A 22,297-nucleotide genomic window follows, 5' to 3' on the forward strand; every position below is an offset into this window, starting at 1 on the left:
TGTTACTTTTTGGAATTTACATTCGGAAAAAAAATTATCGATTGTAACCTTTTGGAGGTTACACTCGTAAAACAAATTCCCGAATGTAACCCTGAAGCTTTTCCCGAATGTAACCTCCAGTCCGATGGTGACTTTGCTTGGGATAGTTTACGATACCAATAGTATTAAAAGTAATTTTCATTACAATTCCCTTCAGCAATGCCACGTTAGTCTTTCGTTGCGGGCACTTGACTACTAACGCAGCGACCCGGGTTCGATTCCCGCTGATAGCCTATTTTTTTTCTTTCTTTTTTTTTAAATATCGATACTTAATTATACTGTTCTTGGTGTGTCATGACATAAAAAGAAGGTATAGGGACATTTTATGTACTCTCAGCATCTTTGATGTGCTCATGCTTTGTTCAGGATCCTGCACATATTTTATGCACACAAGAACTAACTAGATTCCTTGGATAACATGATTAAGTAGATTCTAACATAGAGCATAGCGCTCGATAGATTGATATACCTTTTTTTCCGAGTATACTGTTTTATTTTTCCTAATGAGACTTTTTGGAATTTACATTCGGAAAAAAAATTATCGATTGTAACCTTTTGGAGGTTACACTCGTAAAACAAATTCCCGAATGTAACCCTGAAGCTTTTCGCGAATGTAACCTTCAGTCCGATGGTGACTTTGCTTGGGATTGTTTACGATACCAATAGTATTAAAAGTAATTTTCATTACAATTCCCTTCAGCAATGCCACGTTAGTCTTTCGTTGCGGGCACTTGACTACTAACGCAGCGACCCGGGTTCGATTCCCGCTGATAGCCTATTTTTTTTTCTTTATTTATTTTTTTTTAAATCGATACTTAATTATACTGTTCTTGGTGTGTCATGACATAAAAAGAAGGTATAGGGACATTTTTATGTACTCTCAGCATCTTTGATGTGCTCATGCTTTGTTCAGGATCCTGTACATATTTTATGCACACAAGAACTAACTAGATTCCTTGGATAACTTGATTAAGTAGATTCTAACATAGAGCATAGCGCTCGATAGATTGATATACCTTTTTTACGAGTATACTGTTTTATTTTTCCTAATGTTCCTTTTTGGAATTTACATTCGGAAAAAAAATTATCGATTGTAACCTTTTGGAGGTTACACTCGTAAAACAAATTCCCGAATGTAACCCTGAAGCTTTTCCCGAATGTAACCTCCAGTCCGATGGTGACTTTGCTTGGGATAGTTTACGATACCAATAGTATTAAAAGTTATTTTCATTACAATTCCCTTCAGCAATGTCACGTTAGTCTTTCGTTGCGGGCACTTGACTACTAACGCAGCGACCCGGGTTCGATTCCCGCTGATAGCCTATTTTTGTTTCTTTATTTTTTTTTTTAAATATCGATACTTAATTATACTGTTCTTGGTGTGTCATGACATAAAAAGTAGGTATAGGGACATTTTTATGTACTCGCAGCATCTTTGATGTGCTCATGCTTTGTTCAGGATCCTGTACATATTTTATGCACACAAGAACTAACTAGATTCCTTGGATAACTTGATTAAGTAGATTCTAACATAGAGCATAGCGCTCGATAGATTGATATACCTTTTTTCCGAGTATACTGTTTTATTTTTCCTAATGTTACTTTTTGGAATTTACATTCGGAAAAAAAATTATCGATTGTAACCTTTTGGAGGTTACACTCGTAAAACAAATTCCCGAATGTAACCCTGAAGCTTTTCCCGAATGTAACCTCCAGTCCGATGGTGACTTTGGTTGGGATAGTTTACGATACCAATAGTATTAAAAGTAATTTTCATTTCAATTCCCTTCAGCAATGCCACGTTAGTCTTTCGTTGCGGGCACTTGACTACTAACGCAGCGACCCGGGTTCGATTCCCGCTGATAGCCTATTTTTTTTCTTTCTTTTTTTTTAAATATCGATACTTAATTATACTGTTCTTGGTGTGTCATGACATAAAAAGAAGGTATAGGGACATTTTTATGTACTCTCAGCATCTTTGATGTGCTCATGCTTTGTTCAGGATCCTGTACATATTTTATGCACACAAGAACTAACTAGATTCCTTGGATAACATGATTAAGTAGATTCTAACATAGAGCATAGCGCTCGATAGATTGATATATTTTTTTTTCCGAGTATACTGTTTTATTTTTCCTAATGAGACTTTTTGGAATTTACATTCGGAAAAAAAATTATCGATTGTAACCTTTTGGAGGTTACACTCGTAAAACAAATTCCCGAATGTAACCCTGAAGCTTTTCCCGAATGTAACCTCCAGTCCGATGGTGACTTTGCTTGGGATTGTTTACGATACCAATAGTATTAAAAGTAATTTTCATTACAATTCCCTTCAGCAATGCCACGTTAGTCTTTCGTTGCGGGCACTTGACTACTAACGCAGCGACCCGGGTTCGATTCCCGCTGATAGCCTATTTTTTTTTCTTTATTTTTTTTTTAAATATCGATACTTAATTATACTGTTCTTGGTGTGGCATGACATAAAAAGAACGTATAGGGACATTTTTATGTACTCTCAGCATATTTGATGTGCTCATGCTTTGTTCAGGTTCCTGTACATATTTTATGCACACAAGAACTAGATTTCTTGGATAACTTGATTAAGTAGATTCTAACATAGAGCATAGCGCTCGATAGATTGATATACCTTTTTTTCCGAGTATACTGTTTTATTTTTCCTAATGAGACTTTTTGGAATTTACATTCGGAAAAAAAATTATCGATTGTAACCTTTTGGAGGTTACACTCGTAAAACAAATTCCCGAATGTAACCCTGAAGCTTTTCCCGAATATAACCTCCAGTCCGATGGTGACTTTGCTTGGGATAGTTTACGATACCAATAGTATTAAAAGTAATTTTCATTACAATTCCCTTCAGCAATACCACGTTAGTCTTTCGTTGCGGGCACTTGACTACTAACGCAGCGACCCGGGTTCGATTCCCGCTGATAGCCTATTTTTTTTCTTTCTTTTTTTTTTTTTAAATATCGATACTTAATTATACTGTTCTTGGTGTGTCATGACATAAAAAGAAGGTATAGGGACATTTTTATGTACTCTCAGCATCTTTGATGTGCTCATGCTTTGTTCAGGATCCTGTACATATTTTATGCACACAAGAACTAACTAGATTCCTTGGATAACTTGATTAAGTAGATTCTAACATAGAGCATAGCGCTCGATAGATTGATATACCTTTTTTTCCGAGTATACTGTTTTATTTTTCCTAATGTTACTTTTTGGAATTTACATTCGGAAAAAAAATTATCGATTGTAACCTTTTGGAGGTTACACTCGTAAAACAAATTCCCGAATGTAACACTGAAGCTTTTCCCGAATGTAACCTCCAGTCCGATGGTGACTTTGCTTGGGATAGTTTACGATACCAATAGTATTAAAAGTAATTTTCATTACAATTCCCTTCAGCAATGCCACGTTAGTCTTTCGTTGCGGGCACTTGACTACTAACGCAGCGACCCGGGTTCGATTCCCCGTGATAGCCTATTTTTTTTCTTTATTTTTTTTTTAAATATCGATACTTAATTATACTGTTCTTGGTGTGTCATGACATAAAAAGAAGGTATAGGGACATTTTTATGTACTCTCAGCATCTTTGATGTGCTCATGCTTTGTTCAGGATCCTGTACATATTTTATGCACACAAGAACTAACTAGATTCCTTGGATAACTTGATTAAGTAGATTCTAACATAGAGCATAGCGCTCGATAGATTGATATACCTTTTTTTCCGAGTATACTGTTTTATTTTTCCTAATGTTACTTTAAGGAATTTACATTCGGAAAAAAAATTATCGATTGTAACCTTTTGGAGGTTACACTCGTAAAACAAATGCCCGAATGTAACCCTGAAGCTTTTCCCGAATGTAACCTCCAGTCCGATGGTGACTTTGCTTGGGATAGTTTACGATACCAATAGTATTAAAAGTAATTTTCATTACAATTCCCTTCAGCAATGCCACGTTAGTCTTTCGTTGCGGGCACTTGACTACTAACGCAGCTACCCGGGTTCGATTCCCCATGATAGCCTATTTTTTTTTTCTTTATTTGTTTGTTAAATATCGATACTTAATTATACTGTTCTTGGTGTGTCATGACATAAAAAGAAGGTATAGGGACATTTTTATGTACTCTCAGCATCTTTGATGTGCTTATGCTTTGTTCAGGATCCTGTACATATTTTATGCACACAAGAACTAACTAGATTCCTTGGATAACTTGATTAAGTAGATTCTAACATAGAGCATAGCGCTCGATAGATTGATATACCTTTTTTTCCGAGTATACTGTTTTATTTTTCCTAATGATACTTTTTGGAATTTACATTCGGAAAAAAAATTATCGATTGTAACCTTTTGGAGGTTACACTCGTAAAACAAATTCCCGAATGTAACCCTGAAGCTTTTCCCGAATGTAAACTCCAGTCCGATGGTGACTTTGCTTGGGATAGTTTACGATACCAATAGTATTAAAAGTAATTTTCATTACAATTCCCTTCAGCAATGCCACGTTAGTCTTTCGTTGCGGGCACTTGACTACTAACGCAGCGACCCGGGTTCGATTCCCGCTGATAGCCTATTTTTTTTTCTTTATTTTTTTTTAAATATCGATACTTAATTATACTGTTCTTGGTGTGTCATGACATAAAAAGAAGGTATAGGGACATTTTTATGTACTCTCAGCATCTTTGATGTGCTCATGCTTTGTTCAGGATCCTGTACATTTTTTATGCACACAAGAACTAACTAGATTCCTTGGATAACTTGATTAAGTAGATTCTAACATAGAGCATAGCGCTCGATAGATTGATATACCTTTTTTCCGAGTATACTGTTTTATTTTTCCTAATGTTACTTTTTGGAATTTACATTCGGAAAAAAAATTATCGATTGTAACCGTTTGGAGGTTACACTCGTAAAACAAATTCCCGAATGTAACCCTGAAGCTTTTCCCGAATGTAACCTCCAGTCCGATGGTGACTTTGCTTGGGATAGTTTACGATACCAATAGTATTAAAAGTAATTTTCATTACAATTCCCTTCAGCAATGCCACGTTAGTCTTTCGTTGCGGGCACTTGACTACTAACGCAGCTACCCTGGTTCGATTCCCGCTGATAGCCTATTTTGTTTTCTTTATTTTTTTTTTAAATATCGATACTTAATTATACTGTTCTTGGTGTGTCATGACATAAAAGGAAGGCATAGGGACATTTTTATGTACTCTCAGCATCTTTGATGTGCTCATGCTTTGTTCAGGATCCTGTACATATTTTATGCACACAAGAACTAACTAGATTCCTTGGATAACTTGATTAAGTAGATTCTAACATAGAGCATAGCGCTCGATAGATTGATATACCTTTTTTTCCGAGTATACTGTTTTATTTTTCCTAATGTTACTTTTTGGAATTTACATTCGGAAAAAAAAATTATCTATTGTAACCTTTTGGAGGTTACACTCGTAAAACAAATTCCCGAATGTAACCCTGAAGCTTTTCCCGAATGTAACCTCCAGTCCGATGGTGACTTTGCTTGGGATAGTTTACGATACCAATAGTATTAAAAGTAATTTTCATTACAATTCCCTTCAGCAATGCCACGTTAGTCTTTCGTTGCGGGCACTTGACTACTAACGCAGCGACCCGGGTTCGATTCCCGCTGATAGCCTATATTTTTTCTTTATTTTTTTTTAAATATCGATACTTAATTATACTGTTCTTGGTGTGTCATGACATAAAAAGAAGGTATAGGGACATTTTTATGTACTCTCAGCATCTTTGATGTGCTCATGCTTTGTTCAGGATCCTGTACATATTTTATGCACACAAGAACTAACTAGATTCCTTGGATAACTTGATTAAGTAGATTCTAACATAGAGCATAGCGCTCGATAGATTGATATACCTTTTTTCCGAGTATACTGTTTTATTTTTCCTAATGTTACTTTTTGGAATTTACATTCGGAAAAAAAATTATCGATTGTAACCGTTTGGAGGTTACACTCGTAAAACAAATTCCCGAATGTAACCCTGAAGCTTTTCCCGAATGTAACCTCCAGTCCGATGGTGACTTTGCTTGGGATAGTTTACGATACCAATAGTATTAAAAGTAATTTTCATTACAATTCCCTTCAGCAATGCCACGTTAGTCTTTCGTTGCGGGCACTTGACTACTAACGCAGCTACCCTGGTTCGATTCCCGCTGATAGCCTATTTTGTTTTCTTTATTTTTTTTTTAAATATCGATACTTAATTATACAGTTCTTGGTGTGTCATGACATAAAAGGAAGGCATAGGGACATTTTTATGTACTCTCAGCATCTTTGATGTGCTCATGCTTTGTTCAGGATCCTGAACATATTTTATGCACACAAGAACTAACTAGATTCCTTGGATAACTTGATTAAGTAGATTCTAACATAGAGCATAGCGCTCGATAGATTGATATACCTTTTTTTCCGAGTATACTGTTTTATTTTTCCTAATTTTCCTTTTTGGAATTTACATTCGGAAAAAAATTATCGATTGTAACCTTTTGAGGTTACACTCGTAAAACAAATTCCCGAATGTAACCCTGAAGCTTTTCCCGAATGTAACCTCCAGTCCGATGGTGACTTTGCTTGGGATAGTATATGATACCAATAGTATTAAAAGTAATTTTCATTACAATTCCCTTCAGCAATGCCACGTTAGTCTTTCGTTGCGGGCACTTGACTACTAACGCAGCGACCCGGGTTCGATTCCCGCTGATAGCCTATTTTTTTTCTTTCTTTTTTTTTTAAATATCGATACTTAATTATACTGTTCTTGGTGTGTCATGACATAAAACGAAGGTATAGGGACATTTTTATGTACTCTCAGCATCTTTGATGTGCTCATGCTTTGTTCAGGATCCTGCACATATTTTATGCACACAAGAACTAACTAGATTCCTTGGATAACTTGATTAAGTAGATTCTAACATAGAGCATAGCGCTCGATAGATTGATATACCTTTTTTTCCGAGTATACTGTTTTACTTTCCTAATGTTACTTTTTGGAATTTACATTCGGAAAAAAAATTATCGATTGTAACCTTTTGGAGGTTACACTCGTAAAACAAATTCCCGAATGTAACCCTGAAGCTTTTCCCGAATGTAACCTCCAGTCCGATGGTGACTTTGCTTGGGATAGTTTACGATACCAATAGTATTAAAAGTAATTTTCATTACAATTACCTTCAGCAATGCCACGTTAGTCTTTCGTTGCGGGCACTTGACTACTAACGCAGCGACCCGGGTTCGATTCCCGCTGATAGCCTATTTTTTTTTTCTTTATTTATTTTTTTTTAAATCGATACTTAATTATACTGTTCTTGGTGTGTCATGACATAAAAAGAAGGTATAGGGACATTTTTATGTACTCTCAGCATCTTTGATGTGCTCATGCTTTGTTCAGGATCCTGTACATATTTTATGCACACAAGAACTAACTAGATTCCTTGGATAACTTGATTAAGTAGATTCTAACATAGAGCATAGCGCTCGATAGATTGATATACCTTTTTTTCCGAGTATACTGTTTTATTTTTCCTAATGTTCCTTTTTGGAATTTACATTCGGAAAAAAAATTATCGATTGTAACCTTTTGGAGGTTACACTCGTAAAACAAATTCCCGAATGTAACCCTGAAGCTTTTCCCGAATGTAACCTCCAGTCCGATGGTGACTTTGCTTGGGATAGTTTACGATACCAATAGTATTAAAAGTAATTTTCATTACAATTCCCTTCAGCAATGCCACGTTAGTCTTTCGTTGCGGGCACTTGACTACTAACGCAGCAACCCGGGTTCGATTCCCGCTGATAGCCTATTTTTGTTTCTTTATTTTTTTTTTAAATATCGATACTTAATTATACTGTTCTTGGTGTGTCATGACATAAAAAGAAGGTATAGGGACATTTTTATGTACTCTCAGCATCTTTGATGTGCTCATGCTTTGTTCAGGATCCTGTACATATTTTATGCACACAAGAACTAACTAGATTCCTTGGATAACTTGATTAAGTAGATTCTAACATAGAGCATAGCGCTCGATAGATTGATATACCTTTTTTCCGAGTATACTGTTTTATTTTTCCTAATGTTACTTTTTGGAATTTACATTCGGAAAAAAAATTATCGATTGTAACCTTTTGGAGGTTACACTCGTAAAACAAATTCCCGAATGTAGCCCTGAAGCTTTTCCCGAATGTAACCTCCAGTCCGATGTTGACTTTGCTTGGGATAGTTTACGATACCAATAGTATTAAAAGTAATTTCCATTACAATTCCCTTCAGCAATGCCACGTTAGTCTTTCGTTGCGGGCACTTGACTACTAACACAGCCACCCGGGTTAAATTCCCGCTGATAGCCTATTTTTTTTCTTTCTTTTTTTTTTAAATATCGATACTTAATTATACTGTTCTTGGTGTGTCATGACATAAAACGAAGGTATAGGGACATTTTTATGTACTCTCAGCATCTTTGATGTGCTCATGCTTTGTTCAGGATCCTGCACATATTTTATTCACACAAGAACTAACTAGATTCCTTGGATAACTTGATTAAGTAGATTCTAACATAGAGCATAGCGCTCGATAGATTGATATACCTTTTTTTCCGAGTATACTGTTTTACTTTCCTAATGTTACTTTTTGGAATTTACATTCGGAAAAAAAATTATCGATTGTAACCTTTTGGAGGTTACACTCGTAAAACAAATGCCCGAATGTAACCCTGAAGCTTTTCCCGAATGTAACCTCCAGTCCGATGGTGACTTTGCTTGGGATAGTTTACGATACCAATAGTATTAAAAGTAATTTTCATTACAATTCCCTTCAGCAATGCCACGTTAGTCTTTCGTTGCGGGCACTTGACTACTAACGCAGCTACCCGGGTTCGATTCCCCATGATAGCCTATTTTTTTTTTCTTTATTTGTTTTTTAAATATCGATACTTAATTATACTGTTCTTGGTGTGTCATGACATAAAAAGAAGGTATAGGGACATTTTTATGTACTCTCAGCATCTTGGATGTGCTCATGCTTTGTTCAGGATCCTGTACATATTTTATGCACACAAGAACTAACTAGATTCCTTGGATAACTTGATTAAGTAGATTCTAACATAGAGCATAGCGCTCGATAGATTGATATACCTTTTTTTTCCGAGTATACTGTTTTATTTTTCCTAATGATACATTTTGGAATTTACATTCGGAAAAAAAATTATCGATTGTAACCTTTTGGAGGTTACACTCGTAAAACAAATTCCCGAATGTAACCCTGAAGCTTTTCCCGAATGTAAACTCCAGTCCGATGGTGACTTTGCTTGGGATAGTTTACGATACCAATATTATTAAAAGTAATTTTCATTACAATTCCCTTCAGCAATGCCACGTTAGTCTTTCGTTGCGGGCACTTGACTACTAACGCAGCGACCCGGGTTCGATTCCCGCTGATAGCCTATTTTTTTTTCTTTATTTTTTTTTAAATATCGATACTTAATTATACTGTTCTTGGTGTGTCATGACATAAAAAGAAGGTATAGGGACATTTTTATGTACTCTCAGCATCTTTGATGTGCTCATGCTTTGTTCAGGATCCTGTACATATTTTATGCACACAAGAACTAACTAGATTCCTTGGATAACTTGATTAAGTAGATTCTAACATAGAGCATAGCGCTCGATAGATTGATATACCTTTTTTCCGAGTATACTGTTTTATTTTTCCTAATGATACATTTTGGAATTTACATTCGGAAAAAAAATTATCGATTGTAACCTTTTGGAGGTTACACTCGTAAAACAAATTCCCGAATGTAACCCTGAAGCTTTTCCCGAATGTAAACTCCAGTCCGATGGTGACTTTGCTTGGGATAGTTTACGATACCAATATTATTAAAAGTAATTTTCATTACAATTCCCTTCAGCAATGCCACGTTAGTCTTTCGTTGCGGGCACTTGACTACTAACGCAGCGACCCGGGTTCGATTCCCGCTGATAGCCTATTTTTTTTTCTTTATTTTTTTTTAAATATCGATACTTAATTATACTGTTCTTGGTGTGTCATGACATAAAAAGAAGGTATAGGGACATTTTTATGTACTCTCAGCATCTTTGATGTGCTCATGCTTTGTTCAGGATCCTGTACATATTTTATGCACACAAGAACTAACTAGATTCCTTGGATAACTTGATTAAGTAGATTCTAACATAGAGCATAGCGCTCGATAGATTGATATACCTTTTTTCCGAGTATACTGTTTTATTTTTCCTAATGTTACTTTTTGGAATTTACATTCGGAAAAAAAATTATCGATTGTAACCGTTTGGAGGTTACACTCGTAAAACAAATTCCCGAATGTAACCCTGAAGCTTTTCCCGAATGTAACCTCCAGTCCGATGGTGACTTTGCTTGGGATAGTTTACGATACCAATAGTATTAAAAGTAATTTTCATTACAATTCCCTTCAGCAATGCCACGTTAGTCTTTCGTTGCGGGCACTTGACTACTAACGCAGCTACCCTGGTTCGATTCCCGCTGATAGCCTATTTTTTTTTCTTTATTTTTTTTTTAAATATCGATACTTAATTATACTGTTCTTGGTGTGTCATGACATAAAAGGAAGGCATAGGGACATTTTTATGTACTCTCAGCATCTTTGATGTGCTCATGCTTTGTTCAGGATCCTGTACATATTTTATGCACACAAGAACTAACTAGATTCCTTGGATAACTTGATTAAGTAGATTCTAACATAGAGCATAGCGCTCGATAGATTGATATACCTTTTTTTCCGAGTATACTGTTTTATTTTTCCTAATGTTACTTTTTGGAATTTACATTCGGAAAAAAAAATTATCTATTGTAACCTTTTGGAGGTTACACTCGTAAAACAAATTCCCGCATGTAACCCTGAAGCTTTTCCCGAATGTAACCTCCAGTCCGATGGTGACTTTGCTTGGGATAGTTTACGATACCAATAGTATTAAAAGTAATTTTCATTACAATTCCCTTCAGCAATGCCACGTTAGTCTTTCGTTGCGGGCACTTGACTACTAACGCAGCGACCTGGGTTCTATTCCCGCTGATAGCCTATTTTTTTTTCTTTATTTTTTTTTTTAAATCGATACTTAATTATACTGTTCTTGGTGTGTCATGACATAAAAAGAAGGTATAGGGACATTTTTATGTACTCTCAGCATCTTTGATGTGCTCATGCTTTGTTCAGGATCCTGAACATATTTTATGCACACAAGAACTAACTAGATTCCTTGGATAACTTGATTAAGTAGATTCTAACATAGAGCATAGCGCTCGATAGATTGATATACCTTTTTTTCCGAGTATACTGTTTTATTTTTCCTAATTTTCCTTTTTGGAATTTACATTCGGAAAAAAATTATGGATTGTAACCTTTTGAGGTTACACTCGTAAAACAAATTCCCGAATGTAACCCTGAAGCTTTTCCCGAATGTAACCTCCAGTCCGATGGTGACTTTGCTTGGGATAGTATATGATACCAATAGTATTAAAAGTAACTTTCATTACAATTCCCTTCAGCAATGCCACGTTAGTCTTTCGTTGCGGGCACTTGACTACTAACGCAGCGACCCGGGTTCGATTCCCGCTGATAGCCTATTTTTTTTCTTTCTTTTTTTTTTAAATATCGATACTTAATTATACTGTTCTTGGTGTGTCATGACATAAAACGGAGGTATAGGGACATTTTTATGTACTCTCAGCATCTTTGATGTGCTCATGCTTTGTTCAGGATCCTGCACATATTTTATGCACACAAGAACTAACTAGATTCCTTGGATAACTTGATTAAGTAGATTCTAACATAGAGCATAGCGCTCGATAGATTGATATACCTTTTTTTCCGAGTATACTGTTTTACTTTCCTAATGTTACTTTTTTGGAATTTACATTCGGAAAAAAAATTATCGATTGTAACCTTTTGGAGGTTACACTCGTAAAACAAATTCCCGAATGTAACCCTGAAGCTTTTCCCGAATGTAACCTCCAGTCCGATGGTGACTTTGCTTGGGATAGTTTACGATACCAATAGTATTAAAAGTAATTTTCATTACAATTACCTTCAGCAATGCCACGTTAGTCTTTCGTTGCGGGCACTTGACTACTAACGCAGCGACCCGGGTTCGATTCCCGCAGATAGCCTATTTTTTTTTCTTTATTTATTTATTTTTAAATCGATACTTAATTATACTGTTCTTGGTGTGTCATGACATAAAAAGAAGGTATAGGGACATTTTTATGTACTCTCAGCATCTTTGATGTGCTCATGCTTTGTTCAGGATCCTGTACATATTTTATGCACACAAGAACTAACTAGATTCCTTGGATAACTTGATTAAGTAGATTCTAACATAGAGCATAGCGCTCGATAGATTGATATACCTTTTTTTCCGAGTATACTGTTTTATTTTTCCTAATGTTCCTTTTTGGAATTTACATTCGGAAAAAAAATTATCGATTGTAACCTTTTGGAGGTTACACTCGTAAAACAAATTCCCGAATGTAACCCTGAAGCTTTTCCCGAATGTAACCTCCAGTCCGATGGTGACTTTGCTTGGGATAGTTTACGATACCAATAGTATTAAAAGTAATTTTCATTACAATTCCCTTCAGCAATGCCACGTTAGTCTTTCGTTGCGGGCACTTGACTACTAACGCAGCAACCCGGGCTCGATTTCCGCTGATAGCCTATTTTTTTTTCTTTTTTTTTTTTTAAATATCGATACTTAATTATACTGTTCTTGGTGTGTCATGACATAAAAAGAAGGTATAGGGACATTTTTATGTACTCTCAGCATCTTTGATGTGCTCATGCTTTGTTCAGGATCCTGTACATATTTTATGCACACAAGAACTAACTAGATTCCTTGGATAACTTGATTAAGTAGATTCTAACATAGAGCATAGCGCTCGATAGATTGATATACCTTTTTTTCCGAGTATACTGTTTTACTTTCCTAATGTTACTTTTTGGAATTTACATTCGGAAAAAAAAATTATCGATTGTAACCTTTTGGAGGTTACACTCGTAAAACAAATTCCCGAATGTAACCCTGAAGCTTTTCCCGAATGTAACCTCCAGTCCGATGGTGACTTTGCTTGGGATAGTTTACGATACCAATAGTATTAAAAGTAATTTTCATTACAATTCCCTTCAGCAATGCCACGTTAGTCTTTCGTTGCGGGCACTTGACTACTAACGCAGCGACCTGGGTTCTATTCCCGCTGATAGCCTATTTTTTTTTTCTTTATTTTTTTTTTTAAATCGATACTTAATTATACTGTTCTTGGTGTGTCATGACATAAAAAGAAGGTATAGGGACATTTTTATGAACTCTCAGCATCTTTGATGTGCTCATGCTTTGTTCAGGATCCTGAACATATTTTATGCACACAAGAACTAACTAGATTCCTTGGATAACTTGATTAAGTAGATTCTAACATAGAGCATAGCGCTCGATAGATTGATATACCTTTTTTTCCGAGTATACTGTTTTATTTTTCCTAATTTTCCTTTTTGGAATTTACATTCGGAAAAAAATTATCGATTGTAACCTTTTGAGGTTACACTCGTAAAACAAATTCCCGAATGTAACCCTGAAGCTTTTCCCGAATGTAACCTCCAGTCCGATGGTGACTTTGCTTGGGATAGTATATGATACCAATAGTATTAAAAGTAATTTTCATTACAATTCCCTTCAGCAATGCCACGTTAGTCTTTCGTTGCGGGCACTTGACTACTAACGCAGCGACCCGGGTTCGATTCCCGCTGATAGCCTATTTTTTTTCTTTCTTTTTTTTTTAAATATCGATACTTAATTATACTGTTCTTGGTGTGTCATGACATAAAACGAAGGTATAGGGACATTTTTATGTACTCTCAGCATCTTTGATGTGCTCATGCTTTGTTCAGGATCCTGCACATATTTTATGCACACAAGAACTAACTAGATTCCTTGGATAACTTGATTAAGTAGATTCTAACATAGAGCATAGCGCTCGATAGATTGATATACCTTTTTTTCCGAGTATACTGTTTTACTTTCCTAATGTTACTTTTTGGAATTTACATTCGGAAAAAAAATTATCGATTGTAACCTTTTGGAGGTTACACTCGTAAAACAAATTCCCGAATGTAACCCTGAAGCTTTTCCCGAATGTAACCTCCAGTCCGATGGTGACTTTGCTTGGGATAGTTTACGATACCAATAGTATTAAAAGTAATTTTCATTACAATTACCTTCAGCAATGCCACGTTAGTCTTTCGTTGCGGGCACTTGACTACTAACGCAGCGATCCGGGTTCGATTCCCGCTGATAGCCTATTTTTTTTTTCTTTATTTATTTTTTTTTAAATCGATACTTAATTATACTGTTCTTGGTGTGTCATGACATAAAAAGAAGGTATAGGGACATTTTTATGTACTCTCAGCATCTTTGATGTGCTCATGCTTTGTTCAGGATCCTGTACATATTTTATGCACACAAGAACTAACTAGATTCCTTGGATAACTTGATTAAGTAGATTCTAACATAGAGCATAGCGCTCGATAGATTGATATACCTTTTTTTCCGAGTATACTGTTTTATTTTTCCTAATGTTCCTTTTTGGAATTTACATTCGGAAAAAAAATTATCGATTGTAACCTTTTGGAGGTTACACTCGTAAAACAAATTCCCGAATGTAACCCTGAAGCTTTTCCCGAATGTAACCTCCAGTCCGATGGTGACTTTGCTTGGGATAGTTTACGATACCAATAGTATTAAAAGTAATTTTCATTACAATTCCCTTCAGCAATGCCACGTTAGTCTTTCGTTGCGGGCACTTGACTACTAACGCAGCAACCCGGGTTCGATTCCCGCTGATAGCCTGTTTTTGTTTCTTTATTTTTTTTTTAAATATCGATACTTAATTATACTGTTCTTGGTGTGTCATGACATAAAAAGAAGGTATAGGGACATTTTTATGTACTCTCAGCATCTTTGATGTGCTCATGCTTTGTTCAGGATCCTGAACATATTTTATGCACACAAGAACTAACTAGATTCCTTGGATAACTTGATTAAGTAGATTCTAACATAGAGCATAGCGCTCGATAGATTGATATACCTTTTTTTCCGAGTATACTGTTTTATTTTTCCTAATTTTCCTTTTTGGAATTTACATTCGGAAAAAAATTATCGATTGTAACCTTTTGAGGTTACACTCGTAAAACAAATTCCCGAATGTAACCCTGAAGCTTTTCCCGAATGTAACCTCCAGTCCGATGGTGACTTTGCTTGGGATAGTATATGATACCAATAGTATTAAAAGTAATTTTCATTACAATTCCCTTCAGCAATGCCACGTTAGTCTTTCGTTGCGGGCACTTGACTACTAACGCAGCGACCCGGGTTCGATTCCCGCTGATAGCCTATTTTTTTTCTTTCTTTTTTTTTTAAATATCGATACTTAATTATACTGTTCTTGGTGTGTCATGACATAAAACGAAGGTATAGGGACATTTTTATGTACTCTCAGCATCTTTGATGTGCTCATGCTTTGTTCAGGATCCTTTACATATTTTATGCACACAAGAACTAACTAGATTCCTTGGATAACTTGATTAAGTAGATTCTAACATAGAGCATAGCGCTCGATAGATTGATATACCTTTTTTTCCGAGTATACTGTTTTACTTTCCTAATGTTACTTTTTGGAATTTACATTCGGAAAAAAAATTATCGATTGTAACCTTTTGGAGGTTACACTCGTAAAACAAATTCCCGAATGTAACCCTGAAGCTTTTCCCGAATGTAACCTCCAGTCCGATGGTGACTTTGCTTGGGATAGTTTACGATACCAATAGTATTAAAAGTAATTTTCATTACAATTACCTTCAGCAATGCCACGTTAGTCTTTCGTTGCGGGCACTTGACTACTAACGCAGCGATCCGGGTTCGATTCCCGCTGATAGCCTATTTTTTTTTTCTTTATTTATTTTTTTTTAAATCGATACTTAATTATACTGTTCTTGGTGTGTCATGACATAAAAAGAAGGTATAGGGACATTTTTATGTACTCTCAGCATCTTTGATGTGCTCATGCTTTGTTCAGGATCCTGTACATATTTTATGCACACAAGAACTAACTAGATTCCTTGGATAACTTGATTAAGTAGATTCTAACATAGAGCATAGCGCTCGATAGATTGATATACCTTTTTTTCCGAGTATACTGTTTTATTTTTCCTAATGTTCCTTTTTGGAATTTACATTCGGAAAAAAAATTATCGATTGTAACCTTTTGGAGGTTACACTCGTAAAACAAATTCCCGAATGTAACCCTGAAGCTTTTCCCGAATGTAACCTCCAGTCCGATGGTGACTTTGCTTGGGATAGTTTACGATACCAATAGTATTAAAAGTAATTTTCATTACAATTCCCTTCAGCAATGCCACGTTAGTCTTTCGTTGCGGGCACTTGACTACTAACGCAGCAACCCGGGTTCGATTCCCGCTGATAGCCTGTTTTTGTTTCTTTATTTTTTTTTTAAATATCGATTCTTAATTATACTGTTCTTGGTGTGTCATGACATAAAAAGAAGGTATAGGGACATTTTTATGTACTCTCAGCATCTTTGATGTGCTCATGCTTTGTTCAGGATCCTGTACATATTTTATGCACACAAGAACTAACTAGATTCCTTGGATAACTTGATTAAGTAGATTCTAACATAGAGCATAGCGCTCGATAGATTGATATACCTTTTTTCCGAGTATACTGTTTTATTTTTCCTAATGTTACTTTTTGGAATTTACATTCGGAAAAAAAATTATCGATTGTAACCTTTTGGAGGTTACACTCGTAAAACAAATTCCCGAATGTAGCCCTGAAGCTTTTCCCGAATGTAACCTCCAGTCCGATGGTGACTTTGCTTGGGATAGTTTACGATACCAATAGTATTAAAAGTAATTTTCATTACAATTCCCTTCAGCAATGCCACGTTAGTCTTTCGTTGCGGGCACTTGACTACTAACACAGCCACCCGGGTTAAATTCCCGCTGATAGCCTATTTTTTTTCTTTCTTTTTTTTTTAAATATCGATACTTAATTATACTGTTCTTGGTGTGTCATGACATAAAACGAAGGTATAGGGACATTTTTATGTACTCTCAGCATCTTTGATGTGCTCATGCTTTGTTCAGGATCCTGCACATATTTTATGCACACAAGAACTAACTAGATTCCTTGGATAACTTGATTAAGTAGATTCTAACATAGAGCATAGCGCTCGATAGATTGATATACCTTTTTTTCCGAGTATACTGTTTTACTTTCCTAATGTTACTTTTTGGAATTTACATTCGGAAAAAAAATTATCGATTGTAACCTTTTGGAGGTTACACTCGTAAAACAAATGCCCGAATGTAACCCTGAAGCTTTTCCCGAATGTAACCTCCAGTCCGATGGTGACTTTGCTTGGGATAGTTTACGATACCAATAGTATTAAAAGTAATTTTCATTACAATTCCCTTCAGCAATGCCACGTTAGTCTTTCGTTGCGGGCACTTGACTACTAACGCAGCTACCCGGGTTCGATTCCCCATGATAGCCTATTTTTTTTTTCTTTATTTGTTTTTTAAATATCGATACTTAATTATACTGTTCTTGGTGTGTCATGACATAAAAAGAAGGTATAGGGACATTTTTATGTACTCTCAGCATCTTGGATGTGCTCATGCTTTGTTCAGGATCCTGTACATATTTTATGCACACAAGAACTAACTAGATTCCTTGGATAACTTGATTAAGTAGATTCTAACATAGAGCATAGCGCTCGATAGATTGATATACCTTTTTTTCCGAGTATACTGTTTTATTTTTCCTAATGATACATTTTGGAATTTACATTCGGAAAAAAAATTATCGATTGTAACCTTTTGGAGGTTACACTCGTAAAACAAATTCCCGAATGTAACCCTGAAGCTTTTCCCGAATGTAAACTCCAGTCCGATGGTGACTTTGCTTGGGATAGTTTACGATACCAATAGTATTAAAAGTAATTTTCATTACAATTCCCTTCAGCAATGCCACGTTAGTCTTTCGTTGCGGGCACTTGACTACTAACGCAGCGACCTGGGTTCTATTCCCGCTGATAGCCTATTTTTTTTTCTTTATTTTTTTTTTTAAATCGATACTTAATTATACTGTTCTTGGTGTGTCATGACATAAAAAGAAGGTATAGGGACATTTTTATGTACTCTCAGCATCTTTGATGTGCTCATGCTTTGTTCAGGATCCTGAACATATTTTATGCACACAAGAACTAACTAGATTCCTTGGATAACTTGATTAAGTAGATTCTAACATAGAGCATAGCGCTCGATAGATTGATATACCTTTTTTTCCGAGTATACTGTTTTATTTTTCCTAATTTTCCTTTTTGGAATTTACATTCGGAAAAAAATTATGGATTGTAACCTTTTGAGGTTACACTCGTAAAACAAATTCCCGAATGTAACCCTGAAGCTTTTCCCGAATGTAACCTCCAGTCCGATGGTGACTTTGCTTGGGATAGTATATGATACCAATAGTATTAAAAGTAACTTTCATTACAATTCCCTTCAGCAATGCCACGTTAGTCTTTCGTTGCGGGCACTTGACTACTAACGCAGCGACCCGGGTTCGATTCCCGCTGATAGCCTATTTTTTTTCTTTCTTTTTTTTTTAAATATCGATACTTAATTATACTGTTCTTGGTGTGTCATGACATAAAACGAAGGTATAGGGACATTTTTATGTACTCTCAGCATCTTTGATGTGCTCATGCTTTGTTCAGGATCCTGCACATATTTTATGCACACAAGAACTAACTAGATTCCTTGGATAACTTGATTAAGTAGATTCTAACATAGAGCATAGCGCTCGATAGATTGATATACCTTTTTTTCCGAGTATACTGTTTTACTTTCCTAATGTTACTTTTTTGGAATTTACATTCGGAAAAAAAATTATCGATTGTAACCTTTTGGAGGTTACACTCGTAAAACAAATTCCCGAATGTAACCCTGAAGCTTTTCCCGAATGTAACCTCCAGTCCGATGGTGACTTTGCTTGGGATAGTTTACGATACCAATAGTATTAAAAGTAATTTTCATTACAATTACCTTCAGCAATGCCACGTTAGTCTTTCGTTGCGGGCACTTGACTACTAACGCAGCGACCCGGGTTCGATTCCCGCAGATAGCCTATTTTTTTTTCTTTATTTATTTATTTTTAAATCGATACTTAATTATACTGTTCTTGGTGTGTCATGACATAAAAAGAAGGTATAGGGACATTTTTATGTACTCTCAGCATCTTTGATGTGCTCATGCTTTGTTCAGGATCCTGTACATATTTTATGCACACAAGAACTAACTAGATTCCTTGGATAACTTGATTAAGTAGATTCTAACATAGAGCATAGCGCTCGATAGATTGATATACCTTTTTTTCCGAGTATACTGTTTTATTTTTCCTAATGTTCCTTTTTGGAATTTACATTCGGAAAAAAAATTATCGATTGTAACCTTTTGGAGGTTACACTCGTAAAACAAATTCCCGAATGTAACCCTGAAGCTTTTCCCGAATGTAACCTCCAGTCCGATGGTGACTTTGCTTGGGATAGTTTACGATACCAATAGTATTAAAAGTAATTTTCATTACAATTCCCTTCAGCAATGCCACGTTAGTCTTTCGTTGCGGGCACTTGACTACTAACGCAGCAACCCGGGCTCGATTTCCGCTGATAGCCTATTTTTTTTTCTTTTTTTTTTTTTAAATATCGATACTTAATTATACTGTTCTTGGTGTGTCATGACATAAAAAGAAGGTATAGGGACATTTTTATGTACTCTCAGCATCTTTGATGTGCTCATGCTTTGTTCAGGATCCTGTACATATTTTATGCACACAAGAACTAACTAGATTCCTTGAATAACTTGATTAAGTAGATTCTAACATAGAGCATAGCGCTCGATAGATTGATATACCTTTTTTTCCGAGTATACTGTTTTACTTTCCTAATGTTACTTTTTGGAATTTACATTCGGAAAAAAAAATTATCGATTGTAACCTTTTGGAGGTTACACTCGTAAAACAAATTCCCGAATGTAACCCTGAAGCTTTTCCCGAATGTAACCTCCAGTCCGATGGTGACTTTGCTTGGGATAGTTTACGATACCAATAGTATTAAAAGTAATTTTCATTACAATTCCCTTCAGCAATGCCACGTTAGTCTTTCGTTGCGGGCACTTGACTACTAACGCAGCGACCTGGGTTCTATTCCCGCTGATAGCCTATTTTTTTTTTCTTTATTTTTTTTTTTAAATCGATACTTAATTATACTGTTCTTGGTGTGTCATGACATAAAAAGAAGGTATAGGGACATTTTTATGAACTCTCAGCATCTTTGATGTGCTCATGCTTTGTTCAGGATCCTGAACATATTTTATGCACACAAGAACTAACTAGATTCCTTGGATAACTTGATTAAGTAGACTCTAACATAGAGCATAGCGCTCGATAGATTGATATACCTTTTTTTCCGAGTATACTGTTTTATTTTTCCTAATTTTCCTTTTTGGAATTTACATTCGGAAAAAAATTATCGATTGTAACCTTTTGAGGTTACACTCGTAAAACAAATTCCCGAATGTAACCCTGAAGCTTTTCCCGAATGTAACCTCCAGTCCGATGGTGACTTTGCTTGGGATAGTATATGATACCAATAGTATTAAAAGTAATTTTCATTACAATTCCCTTCAGCAATGCCACGTTAGTCTTTCGTTGCGGGCACTTGACTACTAACGCAGCGACCCGGGTTCGATTCCCGCTGATAGCCTATTTTTTTTCTTTCTTTTTTTTTTAAATATCGATACTTAATTATACTGTTCTTGGTGTGTCATGACATAAAACGAAGGTATAGGGACATTTTTATGTACTCTCAGCATCTTTGATGTGCTCATGCTTTGTTCAGGATCCTGTACATATTTTATGCACACAAGAACTAACTAGATTCCTTGGATAACTTGATTAAGTAGATTCTAACATAGAGCATAGCGCTCGATAGATTGATATACCTTTTTTTCCGAGTATACTGTTTTACTTTCCTAATGTTACTTTTTGGAATTTACATTCGGAAAAAAAATTATCGATTGTAACCTTTTGGAGGTTACACTCGTAAAACAAATTCCCGAATGTAACCCTGAAGCTTTTCCCGAATGTAACCTCCAGTCCGATGGTGACTTTGCTTGGGATAGTTTACGATACCAATAGTATTAAAAGTAATTTTCATTACAATTACCTTCAGCAATGCCACGTTAGTCTTTCGTTGCGGGCACTTGACTACTAACGCAGCGACCCGGGTTCGATTCCCGCTGATAGCCTATTTTTTTTTTCTTTATTTATTTTTTTTTAAATCGATACTTAATTATACTGTTCTTGGTGTGTCATGACATAAAAAGAAGGTATAGGGACATTTTTATGTACTCTCAGCATCTTTGATGTGCTCATGCTTTGTTCAGGATCCTGTACATATTTTATGCACACAAGAACTAACTAGATTCCTTGGATAACTTGATTAAGTAGATTCTAACATAGAGCATAGCGCTCGATAGATTGATATACCTTTTTTTCCGAGTATACTGTTTTATTTTTCCTAATGTTCCTTTTTGGAATTTACATTCGGAAAAAAAATTATCGATTGTAACCTTTTGGAGGTTACACTCGTAAAACAAATTCCCGAATGTAACCCTGAAGCTTTTCCCGAATGTAACCTCCAGTCCGATGGTGACTTTGCTTGGGATAGTTTACGATACCAATAGTATTAAAAGTAATTTTCATTACAATTCCCTTCAGCAATGCCACGTTAGTCTTTCGTTGCGGGCACTTGACTACTAACGCAGCGACCCGGGTTCGATTCCCGCTGATAGCCTATTTTTGTTTCTTTATTTTTTTTTTAAATATCGATACTTAATTATACTGTTCTTGGTGTGTCATGACATAAAAAGAAGGTATAGGGACATTTTTATGTACTCTCAGCATCTTTGATGTGCTCATGCTTTGTTCAGGATCCTGTACATATTTTATGCACACAAGAACTAACTAGATTCCTTGGATAACTTGATTAAGTAGATTCTAACATAGAGCATA

Source organism: Nematostella vectensis, chromosome 5 (genome assembly GCF_932526225.1).
Source record: "Nematostella vectensis chromosome 5, jaNemVect1.1, whole genome shotgun sequence".
In the NCBI taxonomy this organism is placed as follows: Eukaryota; Metazoa; Cnidaria; class Anthozoa; order Actiniaria; family Edwardsiidae; genus Nematostella; species Nematostella vectensis.